We start from the raw sequence: 8437 nt of genomic DNA, 5'->3' as shown, positions 1-8437 counted from the left end.
TATTTTGTTGTCATTGATGTGGAGAATCAAATAAAACATGGTTGAAATGGCTCTGAGCACTCTGGGACTTAACATCTGAGGTCATCAGTCCCCTAGAACTTAGAACTACTTAAACCTAACCAACCTAAAGACATGACACACATCCATGCCCGAGGCAGGATTCTTACCTGCGACCGTAGAAGCCGCACGGTTCCCGAATGACGCGCCTAGAACCGGTCGGCCACCACGGCCGTCAATAATACATGTCCCAGACGTGTATCTGCAGTAGTTTTCGAGAAGCAAAGAAGTAATTTCGTCAAATTTTTAATTTACTAGCTACTTGACCCAATTTGTTTTCTTTTTTTTTAATTCCAGACGATTGCACAAAGTTTTCAACAGAAGTTGTAGAGAATTTAATTTTGGGAAAATGGTGGTAATAACGTTAGTTGAAACCCTATGAATGTGCCAGATCTGCTTTTATTAATACCGTAGCACACGTGAATTCATGTACAACCGAAAAAAAACAAAGCTCAGTGTTAAGGAAGTTGTACACTGTACATACAATTTCACAATACATCCACAATAAATGTTCAAAAATGTCTCCACCGAGTTCAGTGCATTTAGCTGCACGTGTATGTACAGATTAAGTTGCTCGTCTCAGTTTTCTTTGCTTCTCTGGAAGTTCTGGAAAACTAGTGCAGATACACGTGTGGGACATATTTTATTAGATTCAGCAGATCAATAACAAGAAAACATGAATGGAAATCGTGCTTTACTTTAACCTCGTACGGTTTTGCGATGGCTTCATATTAGCGACGTTGCTAAATTTCAGGAAAATTTTTTTATTAGCCGTAACTCCATAACTAAACGTTTGCGGACTTATGTTTATACGAACTTTTTTCTTTAGTTTTACTTGTAGAATAACGTATTAAAATATTTGCGTATCTTCGTGAATCACCATATATAAACTGTAAACCCTATTTAAACCTTCACATCTGTCTCTTCGAGTTACCTGAAAAAATTTCTGAATCAAATAACTGGCATGGTCCGATATTTGGTAAACTCTTGTTTTGTTCGCTAATTGAAAGTGCGCAACTGAAATGGGGCAACTCTGCTATTTTCACGAATTAGCTTTTCGAAATGTCTTAGTGTCCGTTCTGTGCATTCTGAACTCAACAAATCGTATTGGTACTAATATTTATTCTAGAGTAATAAATGTAACAATTTTTGTGCATCTCTGTGAAAGATTACATTTTGCTCAGTCGATTTATGTAATCATTTTTATGTGTAACGACAGAAGTAGCCACGGAAATAATTTCAGGCAAATACACAAGATGTCTTAAGGGAGATGTAACGGAAAATGTAAACATTTATTTAAATAATAATTATAGCCATATTTATTAACGTACAAATCTAAAATATTGCACGTGTATAGCAAAAGAGACTCTTTTAAAAGAAAAATATAACAAAACATGCAGGATTAATATTTTGCCAGATATTTGAATTTTTATTTTTTTATTGTGTTTTTTTATAAAAAGCCATAACTGAAATTCTAATCAAGCAATTAATCTGAAAATTTTATTGCAATGTCATGAGAAGGTTATAAGGCCACTGAACTACAGTTATTAATTTATGGTACAATTTGTATCATTAACATAGTTTTTAATTTTGCACTTCCAAAACTGACTTTTTTCTACATACAGTCATCTAAAAATCAGAACGTAATTGCAGGATCTCATATTTTTTAGTTCCAGGGAGACAGCAACACATTGCGAATAGTTCCTGAAATCTTTATGGCATTAGTGCATATACTCTTTGAGAAAAGGATTCCAATAACGTAAAAAAATGTAAAACAGAGATAATGAGGTTCAAAGATTTTTTTCTCATACTTCTACACGTAATAAGCTTACCTAAATTTTAAAATCCTCTTTACCCATTCTCCTCATCCTCCATGTTTATCTTCTCTCCTCTTCGAATCTTCCTGGCATGTATTTGCAGATAAGACACTGAACTGTTAGCTTTCTTGAACCTGCTCTCTTCGATGGTGTAAAATTCTTTTGTTGTGAACACACCAGGATCTATACCAACTCTCTATAGCACTTCAGTCCTGCCATTATTTCCGTTATTGTAACATAAAACTGCTTCATAGACAGTTATTTTGAGTACTTCAAGTGCACAGAATGTCCTTTTTGAGCATCTAATCCAAATTAAATTATTGAGGCTTTCATTTGGCTTTTGTGTCTTTCCGTGAAGAGACTTTCTCAGTAAAATAGGGTTTGTAAGAATCCTGGTTGAGGGCTTAATTGCATTCATAACACGTTCTAGTAATGTGTGTTTATGTGTCTCATTTCTGCTGCTGAAGTTGCACAAATCGTCTTCCCGACTAAGATTGTGCATTGGTGTCTGGTCAGCGGATAGTTTGTGGAAAAAAATTGCCCACACAGCACGCCTCATTGCCTCTAAATTATGTGCGTTTTCCTGATAGCTTTCCCATAAAATAACTGAAGAGAATTAATTTCTTTCACAGTAAGCCTGTATGTGAGGTCTGATGATGGTCATGTGATATGACCGAAACTGGTCACCTATGTTCTTGTAGCATACGTGGTGAGATCAAGACTGAATTTTAATCACATGACCATCATCAGACCTGTATGTGAGGTCTGATGATGGTCATGTGATATGACCGAAACTGGTCACCTATGTTCTTGTAGCATACGTGGTGCGATCAAGACTGAATTTTAAAAAGAAAAATTTTAAAAATTTGTTGGTCGCTGTTCCAAAAATGTTTATTAAAATTGTTCAATGGGGAAAGTTTAAAATTTGTGCCAAACAGGGATTTGAACCCGGATTTCCTGCTTACTAAGCCACCTGGACACAACTGCGTGGACTACCCTAGCTCACCTCCTGGCAGACCCAAATTCTCAACCTGTCCCTACACTACAAATGTAGCACCACTTGCCCATTATCCTCATTACTCGCGGCATTTCGCCGATTCCCATAATGGCCTGGTGTGCATATGCCCTGAAGATAGTATTGGCTGTCCCGCCTGATGGGAAAGATGTTTTAGCAAACTGTGATGTACACAGTAGTTTTAATTTTGACGTGGCAACGCATCGCTCATTTCATTTTTTACGTACCTGGAAATTCAAAGGAAAGATTTTGTCTGTAGCTGGCACAAGATGTTTGTGATAACCTTTTTGAAGATCTGAAGATGCTAACTTAGATTTACCGAAATCGGTTATCTACAATAAAGCTTTTTATAGAGATCTCGACTAAGAAGTTCTTCCTCTCCTAAGTAACAATCAGCAGCCCATGCTCTGATGCTCAAATTTTCAGCTTTCCCCATTGAAAGCAGCCGATATATATAATTCCTTTGTGTCTGCATTTATAATGGCTGCTGGATCAAAATGGTGGCCGTTCTTCCGGTATGTGTCCGAAAGAGCAGAAACCATGTATGTTTATGACGTAAGAGGGGAACCGCTGGAGGAGGAAGAGAGATCCACTCAGTGTGTGAGTGGAAGGTGGTCACATGGAAGGGATATATGAGCTTCAAGAAGATTCAAAAACTTCCAAGTAGGTGGACTTAGGTCTGTAGAAGTATTATGGATCTCTCAGCCAACCGAATAGAAATGTCCATCTAACTTGGGTGTTTAAACCCTGTGATAACTTCATTTGGAGGTTTTGAAATCTGAGAAAGATGTTAGAAACATCTAAACTTATATCTGAGGCAGTAATGCAGAATGATGAAAGACGCCTTCGTGGAGGGGGGGAGGGGGGAATTGCCATTGAGTTTGGGCAAGTGGCTGCGCAGATTATGCAGCAGTTGTTTCAACATGCACGCCGTATCATTGCTCAAGTTCAAAGGGTGAATAGCCTTTAGCTTTTAGATTCAGTTCGCGAGTTTTGTTTTGTTTACAGTATATTATGAAAAAGCGAATAATATGGCTGGAAATGGAACTGCACATTGAAGACTTCTTCCTCTTAACAAAGACAGTACGCATAGCTATACACTTTGGCTTACGTCGTTTTTCTTCAGTGTCAGTGTCTTTACCGCTGGTGGCCCGCCCGAAAAGCGGAGTGCGTTATACCACTCGCTTCCGGGAGACGGGGAGACAAGCCGGCCCCGCGTTGTCGACGGAACCTGGTGTGTCGGTCTGCCTGGTTATGGTTTTAAGCAATTTCCCACATCTACCTAGGCAAATACCAGACTGGTACCGACATCCTACCTCAGATACACGATATGTCAACATGTAGAATGCAGTCCCACACTTGAACGTGAGATTTACTCCAGACAGAGACAGATGGGAGATACAAATTCCATTCCCAGGGGAGAAGTGACGTAAGTAAGGGCCCCCGGCCACGAACTACTTAACATTGCTACAACCCATATAACTTACCGACCTCGCGGAGAAATGGGACAACGCAAATGAAAAGAAGAAGAATAATAACAAGAAGAAGAATTTTCACCAGTTATGACTAGACGGTAAGAGTACAGTGCGCCCTCTGAATGCGTAACACACTGATCAGCCGAAACATTATGACCACTGCCCCCTGCGACGTTGGTGATCGCCTGGTGGCGCAACGGGCAAGGTATGTAAGCAGAGCAGACACGGACGAGGGATCATCCTAGCGAAGATATGGGCTGCAAAAGGGGAAATCCATTGAGATGAGAGACTTTTACAAAGGACAGATTATTATTACACAAAGCCCGTGAACGCGTATCTCGAAAACGACGAAGTTGGTCGAATGTTAACGAAATGCTGTCGTGAGCATCTACAGGAAGATGGTGATCTGTGGCATCTCTGGCAAAAGAACACATTGTTGGTGCACGCAGAGTGTTTCAGAGCACACCGTTCATACTGCATTGTTGAACATGGAGCTCTGCAGCAGACCATCCCTATGTGTTCACATGTTTACCCAACGACATCATCAATTACTATTGCAGTGGGCACGGAGCCATCGCGATTTGACCGTCGATCAATGGAAACATCTCGGCTCTTCGGGTGATTCGCGTTTTTGCTACACTCTGCGTCGTCATCGAGGTGAACAGCGACTCGAAACGTGCAGTGCGACACGGACACAGGCTGATGGGAGCAGTATTGTGCTAAGGGAGACATTCTCTTGCGCATGCATGGGACCTGTGTTAGCAATCGAAGACACGCTGACAGCAGCGAACCACTTGCATCCCTTCACACTTGTTGTCTTCCCCGATGGCCATGTCACCTTCCAGCAGTCTAATTCTCCATGTCTCGGAGCCAGAAAGGTGCTACAGTGGTTTGAGGAGCATTATAGTGAACTCACGTTGATGTCTCCGAGACCACATGCTCCTAAGGTGTGTGTGTGTGCGTGTCTGAATTCCTAAGGGACCAAACTGTTGAGGTCATCGTCCCTAGACTTACACACTACTTAAACTTACTTAAACTAACTTACACTAACACCAACACACACACCCATGCCCAAGGGAGAACTCGAATCTCCGGCGGGAGGGGCCGCGCAATCCGTGACATGGCGCGTCTAACCGTGCGGCCACTACACGTGGCCACATTTTCCTAACGTAAATTCTATGGAACCCATCCGGGTCGCTATCGGGCGCCATCACCGCGTTCACACAGCAGGGGCTCATTATTTTGCGAAATATCTAATGCCTCATACCTCCACAAACCCACTAACGAACTGTCAGATACTTGGTACGCAGAATCAGTGATGTATTTCGTTCCAAAGACGGACAAACAGGCTATTAAACAGATCATCATAATGTTATGGATCATCAGAGTATTATTCTCACGCTGTTTCACCCACTGTAAAGGCCCCCATACCTATGGGCGGCCGCCCCCTAACCCTCGGGGAAATGAGGTTTTCTGTTTCAACAAAACGATTTGAAAATCAGCATTGCATAAGTTTTTAACATGGTCGGATCTCAAAATTCTTATAGCTACTTAGAAGTCGCCATTCGCCTTACAAAATTTTAATAATGTACCCTACACCCAGTTCTAGCCCCCCCCCCCCTTCTCCTACAAAATTTAGTATGGGCGCCTTTGGGTCACTGTCCTCTTTTCTGGTAGTTAAAGTGTTCGAATTGCTATATTTCGAGATCTGCATGGCTAAGAAAAATCGTTTACAGAGTGATATTAGTATGAGTAAGTTTCAGATCTTGTTTTCCATAACTTCATGCAGAACACCCAAGAAATGGAATGGTTTTCCACATTGGCTTCTTGCGATATGGTGCCAGGCACACACTATGTCGAAGCGATAATATCATTTGTCAAGCCAGGAATTTAGTGGTCACCAGATCTCCATGATAAACTGTAAAATTTTTGGTTCTGTTCTTAATGGTAGGCTTGACAATCACCTTCCCTGGCTTAAATTACCTTTAGCTAGTAGATTTGCTTGATGGCAGCAGCTGTAATGTTAAGGTGAATCGCTGCACAATTTATGTTCGTTCCTGAGAATAGCCTCACACACCAACAAGGCAGACAGGTAAGCAGGTAGATAATGTTTATCTTGGGTATTAATAAGCTGCTTCAGCTGTCTTTAATCTTGTATTTTTAGATTACTACCAGTTTCATGGTACTAACAGGCACGTCATCAGGTGATCATTTAACTACAATGATAGAGCTAAAAAGCTCGGAATTTGGAACCTCATTGAATAAAACAGCCGCATGCATGGATTCCAGTCCAATACTGTGTACGGAGCCTTTTCTTCGGACTGTACACAGTTGTAGAACAGGGTAAGTGATTGCATAATGTCTCTTACTGAACAGCGAATGTTGGGTCATTGGCTCCAAGCTTTTAGGTCTAATATATGTTCACCTGAAGATATGGCTCTTAGCATCATGATCCATTAGTTACCTAAAAATAAAAGATTTGTAAGTAACCTGTTTGTTTGTTGGCAGCGCTGTAGACTGTGTTAATATCACTAACAGCGCTCTGCGCCCTCAACAAGGGGTTCTGTGGTTGGACAGACTAGAAGTTAGCGAGTGGATAGGGAAGTATATGGACATGATTTTCTTAATGGAGACACTGGGTTGGTAGGACACGGAATATAAAGTAAGATGAAATGATGTGTTTATAAGAAAATATGCAAGGAAATGTAAGGTGATGGATGTTATTGATAATGTTTGTGTAGTGGAATTACTGACAATTACATAATTTTTGGAACTGGAGGTTACATGATTAAGGTAAAATTTTCTAAATACGTTGTTTGCTCTTCAATAATATTTCTTTTGCTAACCATATGCCTCTTAGTAGCTAGAATCTATAGTAGTTCATATCTTTTTATTTAGCTGGTTATTGTTGCTACTTGCTGTAATTGCTTTAGTTCATGTTATGAAGATTTTCTGTGAGGTAAGTAACTTATAAAAAAAGAATGGGGTTTCCACTATCAGGATTTGTGACTGATATGAGTGTAGGCCCCCCCATGAACCATGGACCTTGCCGTTGGTGGGGAGGCTTGCGTGCCTCAGCGATACAGATGGCCGTACCGTAGGTGCAACCACAATGGAGGGGTATCTGTTGAGAGACCAGACAAACATGTGGTTCCTGAAGAGGGGCAGCAGCCTTTTCAGTAGTTGCAGGGGCAACAGTCTGGATGATTGACTGATCTGGCCTTGTAGCATTAACCAAAATGGCCTTGCTGTGCTGGTACTGCGAACGGCTGAAAGCAGGGGGAAACTACAGCCGTAAATTTTCCCGAGGAAATGCAGCTTTACTGTATGATTAAATGATGATGGCGCCCTCTTGGGTAAAATACTCCGGAGGTAAAATAGTCCCCCATTCGGATCTCCGGGCGGGGACTACTCAAGAGGATGTCGTTATCAGGAGAAAGAAAACTGGCATTCTACGGATCGCAGCATGGAATGTCAGATCCCTTAATCGCGCAGGTAGGTTAGAAAATTTAAAAAGGGAAATGGATAGGTTAAAGTTAGATATAGTGGGAATTAGTGAAGTTCGGTGGCAGGAGGAACAAAACTTTTGGTCAGGTGATTACAGGGTTATAAATACAAAATCAAATAGGGGTAATGCAGGAGTAGGTTTAATAATGAGTAAAAAAATAGGAGTGCGGGTTAGCTACTACAAACAGCACAGTGAACGCATTATTGTGGCCAAGATAGACACAAAGCCCATGCCTACTACAGTAGTACAAGTTTATATGCCAACTAGCTCTGCAGATGATGAAGAAATTGATGAAATGTATGATGAGATAAAAGAAATTATTCAGGTAGTGAAGGGAGACGAAAATTTAATAGTCATGGGTGACTGGAATTCGAGAGTAGGAAAAGGGAGAGAGGGAAACATAGTAGGTGAATGTGGATTGGGGGGAAGAAATGAAAGAGGAAGCTGCCTTGTAGAATTTTGCACAGAGCATAACTTAATCATAGCTAACACTTGGTTCAAGAATCATAAAAGAAGGTTGTATACCTGGAAGAATCCTGGAGACACTAAAAGGTATTAGATAGAT

This window comes from Schistocerca americana, chromosome 5 (assembly GCF_021461395.2).
Source record: "Schistocerca americana isolate TAMUIC-IGC-003095 chromosome 5, iqSchAmer2.1, whole genome shotgun sequence".
In the NCBI taxonomy this organism is placed as follows: domain Eukaryota; kingdom Metazoa; phylum Arthropoda; class Insecta; order Orthoptera; family Acrididae; genus Schistocerca; species Schistocerca americana.
Note: the sequence above shows the minus strand (reverse complement) of the source record.